This window comes from Anolis sagrei, chromosome 6 (genome assembly GCF_037176765.1).
Source record: "Anolis sagrei isolate rAnoSag1 chromosome 6, rAnoSag1.mat, whole genome shotgun sequence".
Taxonomy (NCBI): domain Eukaryota; kingdom Metazoa; phylum Chordata; class Lepidosauria; order Squamata; family Dactyloidae; genus Anolis; species Anolis sagrei.
In genome coordinates this window covers 40,051,626-40,073,618 of record NC_090026.1, presented here as the reverse complement: position 1 = coordinate 40,073,618, position 21,993 = coordinate 40,051,626, and the positions used below count along the sequence as shown (strand labels likewise).

General features: G+C 43.7%; 1 protein-coding gene across 2 annotated transcripts in view; it reads left to right on the top strand.

Annotated features, from left to right (window-relative positions):
- RARA (retinoic acid receptor alpha) overlaps nucleotides 1-21,993 on the top strand; it is a 362,996-nt gene that overhangs the window by 60,310 nt on the left and 280,693 nt on the right. The window contains exon 1 of one of the 2 annotated variants that reach the window (XM_060781033.2): nucleotides 11,473-11,749. The exons of the other annotated variant lie outside the window; for it this stretch is intronic. The gene's annotated coding sequence lies outside the window, so the exon portion shown is untranslated. Of the gene's footprint in view, nucleotides 1-11,472; nucleotides 11,750-21,993 lie in introns of those variants that run through there. 2 annotated transcript variants of the gene reach the window in all.

The following is a 21,993-nucleotide window of genomic DNA, read 5'->3' as shown; positions in this document are numbered from 1 at the left end:
CCAGGTGGCAGCAGGATTGAAAAGAAACAACTGGAAAAGCTGAAACAATACGAGGATTTAAAGATCGAACTGTAAAGACTCTGGCTCAAGCCAGTCAAGATGGTTCCACTGGTGATTGGCACACTGGGTGCAGTGCCTAAAGACCTTGGCCTGCACTTAAACACAATCGGTGCTAACAAAATTATCATCTGTCAGCTGCAAAAGGCCACCCTACTGGGATCTGCACACATTATTCGCCAATACATCACATAGTCCTAGACACTTGGGAAGTGTCCAACGTGTGATCCAATATAACAACCAGCATAGTGATCATGTTTGCTGAGTACTAATCTTGTTGTGTTTCAAATAGTAGTAGTAGTAGTAGTAGTAGTAGTAGTAATAAAAGATCGAACTGCAAAGACTCTGGCACAAACCAGTAAAGGTGGTCCCAGTGGTGATCGGCACACTGGGTGCACTGTCTAAAGACTTTGGCCTGCACTTAAGCACAATCAACGCTGACAAAATTACCATCTGTCAGCTGCAAAAGGCCACCCTACTGGGATCTGCACTCATTATTTGCCGATACATCACATAGTCCTAGACACTTGGGAAGTGTCCGACATGTGATCCAATACAACAGCCAGCAGAGTGATCTTGTTTACTGTGTACTAATCTTGTTGTGTTTCAAATAATAATAATAATAATAATAATAATAATTATTATTATTATTATTTTGTACCCCGTCTCCATCTCCCCAAAAAGGACTCGGAGGCTAGCAAAGCACTCAAGGTGCCACACATAAAATAGAATTATGTATCAGTGCAATCAGTAAAGTTTGACATCTTGGCTCAACGCAATGGCATCCTGGGTTGTGGTTTGGTGAGGCACCAGCACACTTTGGCACAGAAGGTTACAAGCCTTATAACATTACAACTTCCATGATTCCATATCATTGAGTCATGGCAGTTAGAGTGGTGTTGAACCGTATTAATTCTATACACCCTAAAGTTTGCATACGGTGGCATAAAAAGTGGCAGCATTTGTGGAAAATGAAAATTTTCTGGGTGAATATGGAAAGAAAAAGCAGTAACATAATAGCAATCATGTTCATCTCGAGCTATATTTTGTAGGACAGGTTGTGTGGAAGAAAAGGAGTGTGTTGTCAGTTGAAACAAAGAGAAAGAGAAGGACATATGGGGTTACGTGCACCCAGGGTAAGCTTGACGTTGTTTTATGGAGTCAAGTGCATACCCTCCAACTGTCACAGTTTGGTCTCCTTTAATTAATCCTCTGTTGTCCCACTTTTACCAATGTTTTCAAAATGTCCCAACTTCGCTCTCCTCTTCCCCTTTTTTCTCCTTTTGTCCAATTGAGTTCAAAGTGAAATAATACGTTGCACTTAATAAACTCAGCAAAGAAAAGAGAAGACAGACAAAATCTCACCCTTCCCAGTAGTTTCGGGCAAAAGCAAATTGCTGCATCCTCTCCTCGTTTCTTCCTTATTCGCAATTTTTGCCATTTTGATCACACACTGATATCTCTTTGCCGCACATGTCCTGATTTTGGAGGGTATCAAAAAGTGAGGAGTCAAATGCTGTAACACAGGGTTTCTCAACCTTCCTAATGCCGTGACCTCTTAATACAGTTCCGCATGTTGGGTGACCCCCAACCATAAAATTTATTTTCGTTGTTAGTTCATAACTGTAAATTTGCCACTATTATTAATCATAATGTAAATATTTGATATGCAGGATGTATTTTCATTCAATGGACCAAATTTGGCACAAATACCCGATACACCCACATTTGAATATTGGTGGGGTTGGAGGGAATTGATTTTGTCATTTTGGAGTTGTAGTTGCTGGGATTTATAGTTCACCTACAATCAAAAAACATTCTGAACTCCACCAAGGATGGAATTGAACCAAATTTGGCACACAGAACTCTCATGACCAAAAGAAAATACTGGAAGGGTTTGGTGGGCATTGACCTTGATTTTGGGAGTTGTGGTTCACCTACATCCAGAGAGCACTGTGGACTCAAACAATGATGGATCTGGACGAAACTTGTCAAAGATACTCAACATGCCCAAATGTGAATACTGATGTAGTTTGGGGAAAATAGACCTTGGCATTTGGGAGTTGCTGGGATTTATAGTTCACCTACAATCAAAGAGCATTCTGAACCCACGAACAATAGAATTGGGCCAAACTTCCCAGAAAGAACTCACATGATGAACAGAAGGTACTGTGTTTTCTGATGGTCTTTAGTGACCCCTCTGACACTCCGTCATGACTCCTCCCCCAGGGGTCCCGACCTGCAGGTTGAGAAATGCTGCTGTGAGAGGAGTATCCAAGGTTGTCCTTATTAAAAGAAACACCCATAATTGATACTTAGCACAAAGTTTGCAGGGCATAGCTTACCTGTCTGAACGAATCTCACTTTATGAACCATCTCTGAGGTTAAGATCGTCTGGGGAAGCCCCGCTCTTGATCCCACCTCCCTCTTAGGTACAACTTGTGGGGATGAGAGATGGGGCCTTCTCAGTGGTGGCCCCTTGGCTATGGAACTCCCTCACCAGTGAAATTAGATCAGCTCCTTTGCTCCTGTCTTTCAGAAGGAAAGTGAAGACATGGTTGTGGGACCAAGCCTTTGGACAATTATCTGCAATGCAATAAGTGGGATGGTGCAATTTATGATTGGAATGGCTCCTGGAATATGCCTTTGGACTGTGTGGTTTTTGAGTAATTGGTTTTAAGATTATGGTGTTTTAATTATTACTTTTAATGTATATATTTTGTTTTATCCTATGTATGTATGTATGTATGTATGTATGTATATTGGGAGGAGAGCAATGTCCAATCTCGATAAAATAGTGAAGAGTAGAGACTTCACACTGGCAACGAAGATCCGCATAGTTAAAGCAATGGTATTCCCCATAGTCACCTACGGATGTGAGAGCTGGACCATAGGGAAGGCTGAAGGAAAATAGATGCTTTTGAACTGTGGTGCTAGAGGAAAGTTCTGAGAGTGCCTTGGACCACGAGAAGATCCAACCAGTCCATACTTCAGGAAATAAAGTCTGACTGCTAATTGGAGGGAAGGATAGTAGAGGTAAAGATGAAATCCTTTGACCACATCATGAGAAGAAAGGAAAGCTTAGAGAAGACAGTTATGCTGGGGAAAATGGTAGGAAAAAGGAAGAGGGGCCGACCAAGGGCAAGATGGATGGATGGGATCCTTGAAGTGACTGGATCGCACTACCTCTGAGGATGCTTGCCATAGATGCAGGCGAAACGTCAGGAGAGAATGCCTCTAGAACATGGCCATATAGCCCGAAAAAACCTACAACAACCCAGTCATTCTTGCCATGAAAGCCTTCGACAATACATTGACTGGATTGACCTTGAAGGAGCTGGGGGTGGTGACGGCCGACAGGGAGCTCTGGCATAGGCTGGTCCATGAGGTCACGAAGAGTCGGAAACGACTGAACGAATGAACAACAAATGTATATATGGCATTGAATTGTGCATTTTTGTGAGCCTCCTTGAGTCCCCTTCGAGTAAGAAGGAAAGGATATAAATGCATTAATAATAATAATAATAATAATAATAATAAATAAAATGGCCTCCTCTGTTTTTTCTTTATTGGGGATGAGATGTAGGTTGATCGTACCTCTTTTTGGGAGCATGATAAGACTTTGGCAAGTGTCTTGTATCTTTGTTGACATAATTTTAAGTTTCCTTATTATTTGATCTGCTATCCCATCCTCCACCACCACTCTGTCAGAACTGGTGGATGATGGGATAACAGATCAATCTGGAAATCCTAGCTTCTGGTCCTTATTACATGGACTCCTTTAAATTGTGTTGGTCACAGTCCATGCAGAGCTCCTGTGAAGCTTCCTGCTCTCCCAACAATCTTGAAAAGACATTGCCCGTTACTTTGCAAGCTGTTTGTTTCCAACCAGCTCATCTTTGTTTTCCAGCCCCTAGCTGTGATGCCCAGAAAGTCCCGGCCAGACCTCAGGCCATAAATCAGGCTTGGACTAAAAGTGTATGTGTGTGTTTTTGTGTGGAGGGGAGACTTCCCCCTTCTGCTTCTCCTCCCCCTCAAATCAGTTTCCGGTCCCTTTCTGGCAGTTAATATAAATGGACAGTGAAGCACTTGGCAAGGGGAAGCACAGCCTTTGCCATAATATGTGTGTGTGTGTATACATATATATATAGGGGGAGTGGGGACTGGGGTTTTGGCTGGGAAGGGAGAACTATGCCTTAAGCAGACAGATCCTCCCTGCTTCTGGCAAGGAGAGTCAGATCCACCCCTCGGTCCGTCTCCCATCGCAAGTTAAATCTTGGCTTTGGGATAGCTTTGGGACTGAAAGCCCAACTAAATTGATTTCCCATATTTATACAGAGTAATTTAGACAAAAGAAGGAAGAAACTTCTAGTTCCGATTCCGCCACTATCCACACATTATGAGATTCTGATTTGTCTGCCCACAACTCTCAAAAGTTTCAGTAAAGCAGCATTTCAAATATATATTTAAATTAACAAACAAAACAAAGCCAGGACATGTTGGTTCATGGGAACAAAATTCCTAGATCAAAAGGCCAGCAGTATCTTTATTTGTCCACTTAAAATTCTGCTAACGGCTGAAGTTAACAACTCAGTTATGATAACATTTCTGGAGCTTCGTTAACTATTATTTATGTTCAATATGTTTAAAATAAAATTCTATAAGTAGCTGCTCCAGGGGTCCCCTGTGGTGTAGTGGGTTAAATCGCTGAGCTGCTGAACCTGCTGACCAAAAGGCTGGCGGTTCGAATCCAGGGAGCGGGTGAGCTCCTGCTGTCAGCCCCAGCTTCTATCAACCTAGCAGTTCGAAAACATGCAAATATGAGTAGATCAATAGGTACTTCTCCAGCAGGAAGGTAAGGGCGCTCCATGCAGCCATGCTGGCCACATGACCTTGGAGGTGTCTACAGACAACGCCGGCTCTTCGGCTTAGACATGGATATGAGTGCCAACCCCCAGATTCAGACATGATTAGGCTTAATGTCAAGGGGAAACCTTTACCTTTTACCTTTAAGTAGCTTCTCCCGGATAATTGAAAAGCTTACACCCGTCTGAGGACTTTTGGTTTATCCTAAGAGAAGTATTGCCCCACATCTACATGCTGGATGCTGGGTTTTTTTTGGGGTTTTTTTAGTTTCAAATGTTTTAGGGTCTAGTTTTAAATGTATTGTTCCTCATCCATGGTGTCTTGTGGTGAAACCATAAATTATTTTGGTGGTTTTCTGCCTGTTTGAGGAGATATAGTTAGCCCTTTGTTTTCACTGAGATTAAGAGCAGAGGAAAGTGAAGAAAAAAACCCCAGAATACCAAAATTGCTATTTTGTAGAGCAGTGGTTCCCAGGCTTTTTTGATCAGGGACCACCAATGGATTACAAATCACTTTCTGGTCAACTTTAGATTTGGTTTGGCTATTTGGGGTACTGATTCAGAAAACCGTACTGGATAGACCACATCAGCTCTAGTTTCTGATACAGAACTTATGCCATCCAGTAGTGGCCGTCTGCTCGCCCACAGAAAACCACATTTAATCATCTAGAGCTGATGTGGTCTATCCAATGCAATTTTCTGAATCAGCACCCCAAATAACCCCAGGAGCTGGCCTAAAAACAAAGATACCTCCTTTGCAGAAGCTTGCCAAGTAAATACAAGTGGTCCCTAAGTTATGAACAAGATAGGTTCTGTAGGTTTGTTCTTAAGTTGAATTTGTATGGAGGTTGGAACAGGTACATTTTTTCAGTGTAACTCTATCCAAAAATATATAGAGTTTATTTTGCTGTCTGTGCCCTTGTTCAGAAGATTTCCCCTCACTTTCTGCTCCTGTGATAATTGGATTTTGAAAAAAAAAGTTTGTTGTGGAAACAAAGAGTGGTGATAAAGCTTCAGTGGAGATACCTTTTCCCCATGATAACTCCTCCAGGAGTGAATTTCCCTTCCAAGGAGTAGATGTCTCTCACTTCCTATTGTCTTTCCCCCTGTTCTTAACTATGAGTCATTTGAAAGTCAGATATTTGTAACTTGGGGACTGCCTGGATATGCAGTATGAAATGTGGATTCTTGCTCTGGACTTACAGGAACCTTTGAATTAATAAATTAAATGAATTAATTTCTCACAGCACACTAGAATCATAGATTCATAGAGTTGGAAGAGACCTCATGGGCCATCCAATCCAACCCCCTGCCAAGAAGCAAGAATATTGCATTCAAAGCACCCCTGACAGATGGCCATCTGTTTAAAAGCTTCCAAAGAAGGAGCCTTCACCACACTCTGGGGCAGAGAGTTCCACTGATGAACGGCTCTCACAGTCAGGAAGTTCTTCCTAATGTTCAGATGGAATCTCCTTTCTTGTAGTTTGAAGCCATTGTTCCGTGTCCTAGTCTCCAGGGAAGCAGAAACCGAGCTTACTCCCTCCTCCCTGTGACTTCCTCTCACATATTTATACATGGCTATCATGTCTCCTCTCAGCCTTCTCTTCTTCAGGCTAAACATGCCCAGCTCTTTAAGCGCTCCTCATAGGGCTTGTTCTCCAGACCCCTGATCATTTTAGTCGCCCTCCTCTGGACACGTTCCAGCTTGTCAACATCTCTCTTGAATTGTGGTGCCCAGAATTGGACACAATATTCCAAGGCAGAATAGAGGGGTAGCATTACTTCCCTAGATCTAGGCACTATGCTCATATTGATGCAGGCCAAAATCCCATTGGCTTTTTTTGCCGCCGCATGACATTGTTGGCTCATGCTTAACTTGCTGTCCACGAGGACTCCAAGATCTTTTTCACATGTATGTGTCCCACGACAGTCCAGTCCGCCAGGACATCTAGTTTAGTTATACATATGGCCAAGAGGTAATTGATGCCTTATCAATGTCTAATTCAATGAAGTTTAGAAGTTACTTTTGACTATATCTTCTAAAATCACCAGTTGCATTGTTATTTGTCATGTAGGCTACAGGATTCCAGTAGGTGAAAATATCTTAGCCTCTGCATTTGACACTCTGTGATTTCAAAATATCTTGTGCAGACCCATATAATTCAGTCTGAACTGCATTATACGGATCTACATTGACCATATAATGCGGTTCAGATGGCATCACGTGGCAGTGTAGAGCTAACCTATGATATCAGATTGTTCCAGCAAGACTCATCTGATATATTTAGAGGCTACCCTGATATATAAACAAAGAGTAATTATATCTGAAACAGGAAGAGAACATGAGTAAGTTTTCTTGCTTTGTACCTTTAAAATAATAATTTTACCAAGACTGAATCTCTGGTGCAAAAGACTTAACTTTTTGTGCTGTAGCGAAATGCTTAAAACCAAACTGTCAGAATTTTCTGAGAAATAGAAACCATGTGGATTTTAAGCCTGGGCACTATGACCCCAACTGGGCTTAATAAATCTCTGGATGTCCCTGCGCAGTTGTCAGCCGAAAAGCAGGTACGCATCCTGCAGATACATATAGCTCAGTAGAATTATTATTATTATTATTATTAACTTTATTTGTACCCCGCTAGCATCTCCCGCAGGACTCGATGCGGCTTACACAGGCCGAAGCCTCAAACACAATACAATAAAACACAACACAATAATAAACAAGCAAATCAAAACAATTAAGCAAAATAACAACAATAACTACATCGAGACACTATTAAAACTGGTTCGGCCGGCGCAATGGGGTACAGGGGTTAAAATGCTGAAATGGCAGGAGGAACGTAGGAGTAAAGGTGCTGTGTGCAGTAACATCGGTTGTGCTAAAGTGCTTCTAGGATTTGGGATGGGGATTCCTAATCTGAGAAGGCACATCGGAACAGCCAGGTTTTTAGGTTCCTTCTGAAAACTGCTAAAGTAGGGGCCTGTCGGAGATCTTTTGGAAGGGCATTCCAAAGTCGGGGGGCCGCCACAGAGAAGGCCCTGTCCCGTGTCCCCACCAAGCGCGCTTGCGATGTGGGCGGGATCACGAGCAGGGCCTCCCCAGATGATCGGAGTGAGCGTGTGGGTTCGTAGATGGAGATGCGGTCACGCAGATAGGGTGGTCCCAAACCGTTCAGGGCTTTGTAGGTGAGCACCTGCACCTTGAATTGGGCTCGGAAAATAAATGGCAGCCAGTGGAGCTCCTTAAACAGAGGGGTAGACCTCTCTTGATAATGAGCCCCGGTTAGCATCCTGGCTGCTGCCCGCTGGACCAATTGAAGTTTCCGAGCCGTCTTCAGGGGCAGCCTGACGTAGAGCGCATTGCAGTAATCCATTCTAGAGGTGACCAAGGCGTGGACCACCCCGGCCAGATCTGCCTTCACGAGGTACGGTCGCAGCTGGCGCACAAGTCTTAATTGTGCAAAGGCCCTCCCGGATACCACCGACACCTGAGCCTCAAGTGTGAGCGAGGAATCCAGGAGGACACCCAAACTGCGGACCTGTGGCTTCAGGGGGAGTGTAACCCCGTCCAACACAGGTTGCCACCCTATACCCTGATCCGGTTTACGATCGCCCAGGAGGACCTCTGTCTTGTCAGGATTGATCTTCAGCTTGTTCTTCCTCATCCAGATCGACACAGCGGCCAGGCACTCATCCAGCACCCGAGAAGCCTCCTTGGAATTAGGTGGAAAAGAGTAGTGGAGTTGTGCGTCATCCGCATAAAGATGGCACCCAACTCCAAAACTCCGGATGACCTCTCCCAGCGGTTTCATGTAGATGTTGAAAAGCATGGGCGACAAAATAGAGCTTTGCGGGACCCCACAGAATTGAACTTCGAGATTCAATATTGTTTTATAGAGATGAATAGCGAATATTTGGATTTCCTTTTTGCTATTACATTAAGGAAGGATTCCAATAAAGCAGAGCCTTTTTATTTACATATGTTACTCACTGATGTGTGATTGGAACTTCAGGCAGTCCCCAAGTTACAAATAAGGTTGGTTTGGGGGCATTGATTCCAACTGCATTGGATAGACCACATCAGCTCTAGTTTCTTAGCTATAACCCTAAACTACAACTCCCAGATTCCATGACCTTGAAACACTACAGTTAAAGTGGAGTCAAACTGCGTTATTTCTATCGGGTTTTTAGGATTTGTGGGAGTTGAAGTCCAAAACATTTGGAGGGCCCAAGTTTGCCCACGCCTGTAGAATTAATGCACTTTGTTACCCCTTTAAACAGCCACTGCTGTTTATAGGAGTGACCGTTTTGCAAGATCTTTAAGCCTTCTCTGCCAAAGAATGCTGGTGCTTCCTAAATGAAACTAAACTCTAAACTAAACTAAACCGGGGAGCGGGTGAACTCCCACTGTCAGCCCCAGCTTCTGCCAACCTAGCAGTTCAAAAACATGCAAATGTGAGTAGATCAATAGGTACCGCTCTGGCGGGAAGGTAAGGGCGCTCCATGCAGCCATGCCAGCCACATCACCTTGGAGGTGTCTACAGGGTGAGCTCCCACGGTTAGCCTCAGCTTCTGCCAACCTAGCAGTTCAAAAACATGCAAATGTGAGTAGCTCAATACGTTCCGCTCTGGTGGGAAGGCAAGGACGCTCCATGCAGCTATGCTGGCCACTTTGGAGGTGTCTATGGACAATGCTGGCTCTTTGGGGTGAGCTCCCACTGTCAGCCCCAGCTTCTGCCAACCTAGCAGTTTGAAAACATGCAAATGTGAGTAGATCAATAAGTACCGCTCCAGTGGGAAGGCAAGGATGCTCCATGCAGCTATGCTGGCCACTTTGGAGGTGTCTACGGACAATGCTGGCTCTTTGGGGTGAGTTCCTGCTATCAGCCCCAGCTTCTGCCAACCTAGCAGTTCAAAAACATGCAAATGTGAGTAGATCAATAGGTACAGCTCCAGCGGGAAGGTAAGGGCGCTCCATGCAGCCATGCTGGCCACATCACCTTGGTGGTGTCTACAGGGTGAGCTCCCACTGTCAGCCCCAGCTTCTGCCAACCTAGCAGTTTGAAAACATGCAAATGTGAGTAGATCAATAAATACCGCTCCAGTGGGAAGGCAAGGATGCTCCATGCAGCTATGCTGGCCACTTTGGAGGTGTCTACGGACAATGCTGGCTCTTTGCGGTGAGTTCCTGCTATCAGCCCCAGCTTCTGCCAACCTAGCAGTTCGAAAACATGCAAATGTGAGTAGATCAATAGGTACAGCTCCGGCGGGAAGGTAAGGGCGCTCCATGCAGCCATGCCTGCCACATCACCTTGGAGATGTGTACAGGGTGAGCTCCCACTGTCAGCCCCAGGTTCTGCCAACCTAGCAGTATGAAAACATGCAAATGTGAATACATCAATAGGTCCCGCTCCGGTGGGAAGGTAAGGGCGCTCCATGCAGCCATATTGGCCACATCACCTTGGTGGTGTCTATGGGATGAGCTCCCACTGTCAGCCCCAGCTTCTACCAACCCAGCAGTTTGAAAACATGCAAATGTGAATAGATCAATAGGTACCGCTCTGGTGGGAAGGCAAGGACGCTCTGTGCAGCCATGCCGGCCACCTTGGAGGTGTCTATTTATTTATTTACAGTTTGAAAACATGCAAATGCGAGTAGATCAATAGGTACTGCTCCAACGGGAAGGTAGGGGCGCTCCCTGCAGCCATGCCGGCCACATCATCTTGGAGGTGTCTACGGGGTGAGCTCCCACTGTTAGCCCCAAATTCTCCCAACATAGCAGTTTGAAAACATGCAAATGTGAGTAGATCAATAGGTACCGCTCTAGTGGGAAGGCAAGGACGCTCCATGCAGCCATGCTGACCACAACACTTGGTGGTGTCTATGGACAACGCCAGCTCTTCGGCTTAGAAATGGAGATGAGCACCATTCCCCTTTTACCTTGCCTGTATATCTTGTTGCCTTATCTGACTGTGGAAGTTACTTTCTGGACTACAGCTCTTAGATTCTCCCAGCTAGCATGACCATTGGATATGGTGGCTGGAGGATTCGTCTTTCAAAAGGCAATATTTACAAGCCTTTTAGGGAAAACTATAGTCGTAGCTGCTTAAACCTGGTTAGAGAGATCCATGCAGTCATGCCGGCCACATAACCCTGGAATGTGTCTAGGGACAACGCCGGCTCTTCGGATTAGAAAGGGAGATGAGCACCAACCCCCAGAGTTGGACAATGTCAAGGGAGAAACCTTTACCTTTACCCTAAACTACAACTCCCAGACTCCACAGCCTTGAGACAACTGCAGTGAAAGCGGTGTCCAAGTGGGTTATTTCTCTCCAGCGTCGATGCACACCCACTTCCTTTTGACAGGCGCGGCTCTCCCTCTCTCTCTTCTTTATTATTATTATATTTAGCCCCGCCCCTCTGTGTGTCTATTGGCTGGGCGAGAGAGAAAGGGGGGAAATGGGCGTGGCTTTGCCCAAGGTTCTGTCTCCTCCCCCTTTTCTCATTCTCTCTCTCTCTCTCTCCCGCCCCCTCCCTCCCTCCCTCGCGCCCCGCTCCAGTGTAAAGTTTCACCCAAAGCACATGACTGGCTTTAATGGCTGCTGAGCGCTGGGGCGCGCGCGCTGCCCAGCACAACGTTCCATTCCCTCCTCCCTTCTTTCGGGTCCAGGCGCGAGACGCTGCTCCTGCTGCTGCTGCTCCCTGTGACTTTGCAAAGCTGCTGGGACCCCGGCGAGGAAAGAGAGACAGAGAGAGAGAGGCGTGCATTTCGGTTGTGTGTCTTTTTGTATACAATCTCTTCTTCCAAAGGAACTTGCGTCCAGGTAAGATGATCAGCAATGAAAAGCACCCTTTCTTTTTGCAAACTTTGCAAGGCTGGGGGGAAGGGAAACTCAGAAGTATTATTATTGAAGTTTACTTTAAGGAAGAGGAGGTTTTAAGTGGAGAGAAAAAGAGAGAATGAGTCTCCCTTTGCAAGCCTGGCTGTTGTGTTTGGTTCTCGTTGGAGCCGGGGCTGTGGGATCACATTGCAACAGCTCCTTGCTCTTTTCCTCTCTCCCTTCTCTCTTTCCATAGTTCTCCTTTCCCAAAGTTTTAATATCTTCCATCGCTCACCTGTCTCGGAGACATTATCCCGAAATCCAAGGAGATTTTCCCCCTTCCTGCCTTGCTGTATTTGGAATTAATTGCAAGCTTAAGTTTGCATCTGCACTGGAGGGTTAACGCAGTTTGGGATCTCTTTGAACTGCCTCTTCTCAAACCCTCACCTGCCTCAGAAGCATTATCCAGAAATCCAAGGAGATTTTCCCCCTTCTTGCCTTTCTGTGTTTGGAATTAATTGCAAGCTTAAGTTTGCATCTTCACTGGAAGGTTAACGCAGTTTGGGATCTCTTTGAATTGTCTCTTCTCAAAGCCTCACCTGTCTCAGAGGTATTATCCCGAAATCCAAAGAGATTTCCCCCCTTCCTGCCTTTGGAATTAATTGCAAGCTTAAGTTTGCATCTTCACTAGAGAGTTAACGCAGTTTCGGACCTCTTTGAACTGTCTCTTCTCAAAGCCTCACCTGCCTCAGAGGCATTATCCCGAAATCCAAAGAGATTTCTCTCTTCCTGCCCTGCTATGTTTGGAAGCTTAAGTTTGCAAGCTTAAGTTTGCATCTGCACTAGAGAGTTAACGCAGTTTCGGACCTCTTTGAACTGCCTCTGCTCAAAGCTGCTGAATAGTCCAGGTTGGACTGCATCTACACTGTTGGACGCCTCTTTGGGAGTTGTAGTTTGACAACATCTTTTAGTTTTCCGGGCTGTTCTTGCCATGTTCCAGAAGCATTCTTTCCTGACGTTTCGCCCACATCTATGAGGGTGTGAGGTCTGTTGGAAATTATTCAAGTAGGGTTTATATATCTGTGGAATAATGTCCAGGGTGGGAGAAAGAACTCTTGTCTGTGTAAAGCAAGTGTGAATGTTGCAATTGACCACCTTGATTAGTATTGAATAGCCTTGCAACTTCAAAATCTGGCTGTTTTCTGCCTAGGGGAATCCTTTGTTGGAAGGTGTTAGCGGGCCCTGATTGGTTTGTTGCAATTGGCTACTTTCATTAGCAATTACTAGCCTTGCAACTTCAAAGCCTGGCTGCTTTCTGTCTGGGGGAATCCTTTGTTGGAAGGTGTTAGCTGGCCCTGATTGGTTTGTTGCAATTGGCTACTTTCATTAGCAATGACTAGCCTTGCAACTTCAAAGCTCGGCTGCTTTCTGCCTGGGGGATCCTTTGTTGGAAGGTGTTAGCTGGCCATGATTGGTTTTTGTCTGGAATTCCCCCCCTCCATTTTTTTAGCATTCTATCCTGATGTTTCGCCCACATCTATGGGAGGCATCATCAGAGGTTGTGAGATTTGTTGGAAATTAGGCAAGTGGGTTTTATATATCTGTGGAATAATGTCCAGGGTGGGAGAAAGAACTCTTGTATGTTGGAGGCAAGTGTGAATGTTGCAAGTGGCTACTTCAATTAGCAATGAATAGCCTTGCAACTTCAAAGTATGGCTGCTTCCTGCCTGGGGGATCCTTTGTTGGGAGGTGTTAGCTGGCCCTGATTGATTCATACCTGGAATTCACCTGTTTTTTGAATTGCTCTTTATTTATTGTCCTGATTTTAGAGGTTTTTTATGTATGTATGTTGGAGGCAAGTGTGAATGTTGCAATTGGCCACCTTGATTAGTATTGAATAGTCTTGCAACTTCAAAGCTTGGCTGCTTTCTACCTAGGGGATCCTTTGTTGGAAGGTGTTAGCTGACCCTAATTGTGTCATGCCTGGAATTCCCTTGTTTTTTTGAGTTGCTCTTTATTTATTGTCCTGATTTTAGAGTTGTTGTTTTTTTAAAAAGTATGTATTTTGGAGGCAAGTGTGAATGTTGCAATTGGCTACCTTGATTAGTATTGAATAGCCTTGCAACTTCAAAGCTTGGCTGCTTCCTGCTTGGGGGAATCCTTTATTGGGAGGTGTTAGCTGGCCCTAATTGTTTCATGCCTGGAATTCCCCTACTTTCTACCTAGGGGATCCTTTGTTGGAAGGTGTTAGCTGGCCCTAATTGTTTCATGCCTGGAATTCCCTTGTTTTTTTGAGTTGCTCTTTATTTATTGTCCTGATTTTAGAGGTGTTTTTTTTTTAAATGTATGTATTTTGGAGGCAAGTGTGAATGTTGCAATTGGCTACCTTGATTAGCATTGAAAGGCTTTGCAGCTTCAAAGCCTGGCTGTTTCTTGCTTGGGAGAATCCTTTAAGCTGCATTTTCACCCACCCAGAATCTATACTTCCTTTCCTCCCCCTACATTACCAAGCATTGTATTGTCTTTGCATGTCTTCTCAGTATCAGTTTAATCACCTTGCCTTCCATGGAATTGCAGTTTTACAAAGACTTTAACCTTCTCTTGGCAAAGAATGTTGGTTGCCTCACTCGGCTGCCACTCCCAGGATTCCATGGCTGCCAGAGTGGCCCCAAACTGGGTTAATTCTACATTGTAGATGCGCCCATGGTTCAAGAAGCAGTAACAGAGACGATAGTATGAAAACTGTTACGATACATCAGACATCAGTGATTTTATGTGAGCGTGGAAAATAATAATAATAATAATAATAATAATAATAATAATCTTTATTTATGCCCCACCACCATCTCCCCAACGGGGACTTGAGGCGGCTATACAATAGTGATGATAAACTGTGTACATCATCTGTTGTGTTTGGTTATGTTGCTTTCAACTGCTTTTATGGTCAGTAGATGTGAGTTGTCTTGCGAAAATGCCTTCAAAGGTGGTATAAATTTGTGAAAATTGGAAATAATAATAAAAACATGAAAAAATATTAAAATTGTCGTATATAGGAAATTTAAAAAAAAGAAGAAGAGGGAAAGGGGCCCCTCTTTTGGTGGGGAAGATGCAGGGAAGGAGTGATTTAATCCCAGAGTTACCTTCCTCCCCCCTTCAACCCATCCTCCTCCCCATGTGGCTTCTTAATCAAACCCAACTGTTGCTTCCAGTTCTCCGGTCCAGCTGTCACCAAGGTCTGTCCTCCTCCTCCTGCTCTTCCCCAACTGTCTGCTCCAAGGGTTAACTAAACCAGCTGGACAGGGAGATCTAGGATGGGTTTCCCCCCTTGTCCTACAAAACCCAGTCTCCTTCTTCTCCTGTGCGGATCCCCCTTTCCTTTATTCCTCTCCTCCCCACCTGTTTTGCATTTTCTGCCTCCTCCTCTCCTCCTCCCTTTACTGAAGGCAATCTTTTGTGTGCAAATGGGAGTGGGATGGACCTCTGCCGCCAATTTGGAGGGTCAGTTCTGACTTTCCCATTTCGGAGGGTCAGTTCTGATTTTCCTCCCCAGCGTCAAATATCCGTCAAGTCCAAGCGAAATGGGAAATATTCCACGTTGGAGCTACACTGCATTTATAGCGTCACTGTACACTCATGTCATGCAGATCGTTGCAGTTGACACTGCTGGGTCCACAACTATATAATGCAATGTATGACAGTGTAGATCCAGCCTGGAACATTTTATCCAGCACAGCCCTACTCAGAAGTAAGTTCAAACTGCATTATATAGTCAGTTCGATTCTGCATTGCCGTTAGATCCGAAGTTACGAGCAAGAAAGGTCCTGTAGGTTTGTTATTAAGTTGAATTAGTATGGGATGTTTTTAAAGTATGACTCCAGCCAAATATATATATACACACACACACATACACATACAAACATTCTAGCCGTCCCCTGACACGCGTTGCTGTGACTCAGTCTGTGTATATGTGTTTTGTGTGTGTATATACGTGTGTGTATATATTTGTGTATATGTTTATATGCGTCTTTGCGCATATATATATATGTGTGTGTGTGTGTTTGTATGTATATATGTGTGTGTGTGTATGTATGTGTATATGTGTGTGTGTATATGTATATATATATATGTATATATATATATATGTGTATATATATATATATATATATATATGGTTTTGCACATGCGTTGTAATGTAATTTTTTGTTTTTTCGGCTTTTAAAGTCTCTTCTGCTGTGTTTTTTAGTGTTTTCATGAGTGATGGTCACTCGTTGGCCTGAGAGGTGTGTCCAAATTTGGTGTCAATTTGTTCAGTGGTTTTTGAGTTATGTTAATCCCACAAACGAATATTACATTTTTATTTATATAGATACTAGCCGTCCCCTGCCTCACGTTGCTGTGGCCCGGTCTGTGTATGTGTGTGTGTATATATTGCTGCATATGTCATATTTGCGTATATATATGTGAGTTTGCACATGTGTTGTAATGTAATTTTTCATTTTTTGGCTTTTAAAGTCTTTTCTGCGGTTTTTTTTAGTGTTTTCGTGAGTGATGGTCACTTGTTGGCCTGATAAGTGTATTGTGTCCAAATTTGGTGTCAATTCGTCCAGTGGTTTTTGAGTTATGTTAATCCCACAAACGAAGATTACATTATAGATAGATAGAAACACAGCTTTGGATAGGATAGGGAAGGGTGAACACCCCTGTGGTGTTTGTTTTGCTATCTATGGCCCCGCTCAGAAGATTTCACCTCACTTTCTGTCCCTGTGATAATTGGATTTTGAAAAACTTGGAAACAAGGATTGGTGAGGAAGCTTCTGCGGAGATATCTTTTTCCCTCGATAACTCTTTCATGAGTGAATCTCCCTTCTTAGGGGTAGATTTTTCTCACTTCCTGAGTGTGGATGAGCTCCTTCTGTCAGCTCCAGCTCCCCATGCAGGGACACAAGAGAAGCCTCCCACAAGGATGGCAAAATATCTGGGCGTTCCCCGTAACGTCCTTGCAGACGGCCAATTCTCTCACACGAAAAGCGACTTGCAGTTTCTCAAGTTGCTCCTGACATGAAAAAAAATAACAAAACCCTTATTCTTAACTATGAGTTGTTTGTAAGTTGGATGTTTGTAACTCAGTGACTGCTTGTATTTGAGTCTACACTGACCATAGAATGTAATTCAGATTGTATTGTATGGCAGTGTGGATGCAGCCCTACTGTGTGGAAGTTTCTTCTGCCGGAGCCCTTTTTTGAGTGAAGGAAACAAAGAAGTCAGAAGTATTTTTTTGAGAGGGAATCCCTTCCACAGTCCTCCACTTTCTCAGATATTTCCAGACCTTTGAATCAAAAAGGGCAATGTATTTTCAGTGCCACATGTGTGGGTGTGGTAGGGGATCTTAATGCCTTCCATGGCAATTCTTATTCTATGGACGATCTATAACAATCATTTTGATTTTATCACTTTTAGTGGGCTAGTGTGATTCTCCTCCCCCATTTAAAAAAACAAACACCAAAAATGCCATTGAAATGTCTTTGGTGATGCCAGCACCCTCATCTAGGATTGCAGTATCTGTCCTTTGCGGGGGAATCTCGGAGTCAAAATACAAGGCAGAGCCAGTGGCTGGCCGTCTTGCCAAGCTGCCAGCGGTTGGTCGACCCGTGGGTGGAAAAACAAGACCGTGGCTTCTCTTTCAAGAGGACCGTTTCCAACTTGGTCTGTGTTTTTGCAGCGTCTGAGCAGTCTTGTGGGTGTGAAATTGGAGCCGTGCCTCTTGTATTTTGTGTGTGTGCGTGCGTGCACACTGCTTGCATAGCTGGGATATCCAGTCCTCTCCTGCTGTTGGACTTGGCAAAAAGGTCCGGCTGGTGATTTTTGTGCATGTCTGGAGCCGATGCCCGTTAGGTTGCACGCTGGCAACTCGATTGTGGAAATGTGTATGGAAAATTGCTTCCCAGTGAGATTGTGGCAGCCTAGAAACCTATAGCTGATGCAGATCGCTGCATTATTTTCATATTTGAATCAAAGAATCTGTAGTGTGATTGGGTGCGTAGCAGTCATTGATGGAATGGCAAATCCTTCAGTAAGGAAGCCTTCATCCCTTGAGAGGAATTCTCAGTTGGCATGACTTCAGTCGTTAGGGAGGAAAGGGAAAAGCGTGTGCAATGTTTGTACTTGTTTGCATCTCTTTTATTCCTCTTCCTTGTTTTTTTCGGGCCTGGGAACTTTGTTTAACTTGGTTATCAGCTTCTAGATATTCTTGGCGCTGTAGAAGTCCCGAATTCAGTGAAAATAGTATTCCCTTTCCTCCTCATTCATAATAATGGCTTTGTTATGCTGGGTTTTTAATAATAATAATAATAATAATAATAATAATAATAATAATAATAAGTACCATCTGTCAGTAGTAAAGAACTGGTGGGGTCATAAACCTGCAAAGGTTGTGGAAAATGAATACGCAACAATACTGTGGGACTTTCGAATCCAGACTGACAAAGTTTTGAAACACAATACGCCAGATATCACAATTGTGGAAAAGAAAAACGTTTGGATTATTGATGTCACTATACCGGGTGACAATCGGATTGAGGAAAAACAACCGGAAAAACTTGGGAAGTGTCCGACGTGTGATCCAATACAACAGCCAGCAGAGTGATCTTGTCTGCTGTGGACTCATCTTCTTGTGTTTCAAATAATAGTAATAGTAATAATAATAATAATAATAATAATAATAATAATAATTGACTGACAAAGTTTTGGAACACAATACACGTTTGTGGAAAAGAAAAACATTTGGATTATTGATGTCGCCATACCGAGTGATGGTCACATTGAGGAAAAACAACAGGAAAAACTCAGCCGTTATCAGGACCTCAAAATCGAACTGCAAAGGCTCTGGCATAAACCAGTACAGGTGGTCCCAGTGGTCATCGGCACACTGGGTGCCGTGCCAAAAGATCTTGGACGGCATTTGGAAACAATAAACATTGACAAAATCACGGTCTGTCAACTGCAGAAGGCCACTTGGATCTGCACGCATCATTCGAAAATACATCACACAGTCCTAGACGTTCGAGAAATGTTCGACTTGTGATTTTGTGATACGAAATCCAGCATACTGATCTCGTTTGCTGTGACATACTGTGCTTTTGTGTCAGTAAAATAATAATAATAATAATAATAATAATAATATTTTTATTGTTGCTATTTACCTTGAAGTTGTTTCTGGTGTATACTGACCTTATTACAGGATTTTCCTGGAAAGATTTGTTTGGAGGGGGGTTGCTTTTGCCTTCCTTTGAGGCTGAGAGAGTGTGAGTTGCCTAAGGTCATCCATTGGGTTTCAGTAGCCAAGTGGGGATTCAATACTCTGGTCTCCAGAATCATAGTCTGATGTCAGGAGTAACTTGAGAAACTGCAAGTCGCTTCTGGTGTGATAGAATTGGCCGTCTGCAAGGACGCCCAGATATTTATCACCCTGTGGAAGGCTTCTTTCATGTCCCCACATGAGAAGCTGGAGCTGACAGACAAGAGCTCACCCACTCCTCGGATTTGAACCGCCGACCTTTTGGTCGGCAGTCCTGCCAGCACAAGGGTTTAATCCATTGTGCAACCAGGGGCTCCGTCATAGTCTGTTGCACAAACCACTATATTGCACTGGCGCTAAACAATAATACATACAATTTCGGTAGCATTTGGAAATATTCAAGTTGCTTCAACTATGTACATTATTTCAATATTGCACTAATATTACAGATGGAGACTGGAAGAACGGTGATATTTCTCAATTTCAGGAGTTCATGGCTCTATTGCAGTTTGAACTTGGGACTACCCAATCTTAATGACTTGATTGTATTTGTTTTATTACTATTTTTTCAATAGTGTTTCCAAGTCCTCCTTTGGCAGTTTGATAGCCTCTAGAACAGTCTGTGTTGGTAGTGCTTTTTAATCTTGTGTGGGCACATTAGGGCAAAGCGAAATGAATAGCTGTTTTCCTCCCAAATATACATTTCAGTGTTACTAAAGTACGTATTCAATAGTTACATCTTGCTTTAAACTGAAAGCATATGAAAAGTGTTAAAAAAAACAAAAACAAGTGAGAGCTGAGTGGCACGGTACATATTGTAAGAAAAACGTCAGGCTCGTTTATTGGCCTCATATAACCTTCTGTCTACAAATCAAGTATCTGTGTTTGGCAATCTTGAGTATACAAGGCTGCCTTTTCCAGCTGAGAAACAAGTGCTTTTCAAATCATTGGGGCTTATTTCCTTATAATCCCTCTAAGGTTGTCAAAGAAACTATCTGCATTGTGACCTTGCAGGATCCAGTTGAGTTAAACGCTCTTAATTACATTATCTTTGTTTGTACAATGCTAAGAACAGGCAGAAAACAGAAGATGGGAGAAAAACCTACAGAATCGGGTCTAAGATCTATTTTCAGGGATGGATGGATGGCTATCGGGGTGCACCCCACAAAAAAGACACTTATGTCAATTGACTGGTGATATAATGCAATGAGTATGATTTCTATTGCCAGTGATAATGGGAGCTACTGAACTGGCATACAGAGCAAGGACGTGAGACCCACAGGACTTGGAAAAACACAGACCAATTGGTGAATGCCCGCTTGACAGACTTCCAGCCACACATAGATTGCCTTCCATTAATTTGCCCAACATCCCCGCCCTGCTTTGCAATGGCCGCTGAGCTTTATATCTTAGTGAATTCTGCAAGTTGGGTGAAGCAACGGTTGCTATTGTTTGCCTCTTGTTTGAAGATAATATTTGAAGGAGAGATTCCATAAAAATTAACTTTTCTCCAGATTTTGGAGACTAAGGATCTTCTAGACACAAAGTAGAGATTGCTGTCTTCTGTCTGGTTTGGGTCAAAAGACTTACCCATAAACAGCAGGTACATCGAGTCCAAGCTAAACATTTGTGCTGGCAATGGCTTTCCAAGATCAAGGGCTCTGTTTTGTACAACTTTACCAACTTGCCAGGATTGTTGGAGGAGGTCTTTCCCTTTAAAATACCAGAAATAGTACCAAGGACCTTGTACTGTATATACAGAAGTGCCGAGCAGTTGCTTCTAGTGGGTTGGTTGATCTAAAATTGGTATCCAACATAAATGGGCCGGCAGGAGAGAATGCCTCTAGAACAGTGTTTCTCAACCTGGGGGTCGGGACCCCTGAGGGGGTTGCAAAGGGGTGTCAGAGGGGTCGCCAAAGACCATCGGGAAATACAGTATTTTCTGATGGTCATGGGGATTCCATATAGGAAGTTTGAGCCAATTTTATCGTTGGTGGAGTTCAGAATGTTCTTTGATTGTAATGAACTATAAATCCCAGCAACTACAACTCCCAAAAATCAAAGTCTATTTTCCCCAGGTTCCACCAGTGTTCATGTGTTTATGTCCAAGTTTGGTCCAGATCCACCATTGCGTGAGTCCACAGTGCTCTCTGGATACAGGTGAACTACAACTCCCAAACTCAAGGTCAATACCCACCAAACCCTTCCAGTGTTTTCCGTTCGTCATGGGAGTTCTGTGTGGCAAATTAGGTTCAAATCCATCGCTGGTGGAGTTCAGAATGCTCTTTGATTATAGGTGAACTATCCATCCCAGCAACTACAACTCCCAAATTACAAAATCAATCCTTCCTCAACCCCACTAGCATTTACATGTAGGTGCATTGGGTATTTGTGCCCAGTTTGGTCCAGTGAATGAAAATACATCTTGCATATCTGATATTTACATTATGATTTATAACAGTAGTAAAATGACTGTTAGGAAGTAGCAACAAAAACAATGTTATGGTTGGGGGTCACCACAACATGAGGGACTGTATTCAGGGGTCACGGCATTAGGAAGGTTGAGAACCACTGCTCTAGAACATGGCCATATAGCCGAAAAAAAAACCTACAACAACCCAGTGATTCTGGCCATGAAAGCCTTCGACAATACGGTGACTAAAATGATCAAGGGTCTGGAGAACAAGCCCTATAAGGAGCGGCTTAAAGAGTTGGGCATATGTAGCCTGAAGAAGAGAAGACTGAGAGGAGACATGATAGCCATGTATAAATATGTGAGAGGAAGTCATAGGGAAGAGGGAGCAAGCTTGTTTTCTGCTGCCCTGGAGACTAGGACACGGAACAATGGCTTCAAACTACAAGAAAGGAGATTCCACTTGAACATTAGGAAGAACTTTCTGACTGTGAGAGCTGTTCAGCAGTGGAATTCTCTGCCTCGGAGTGTGGTGGAGGC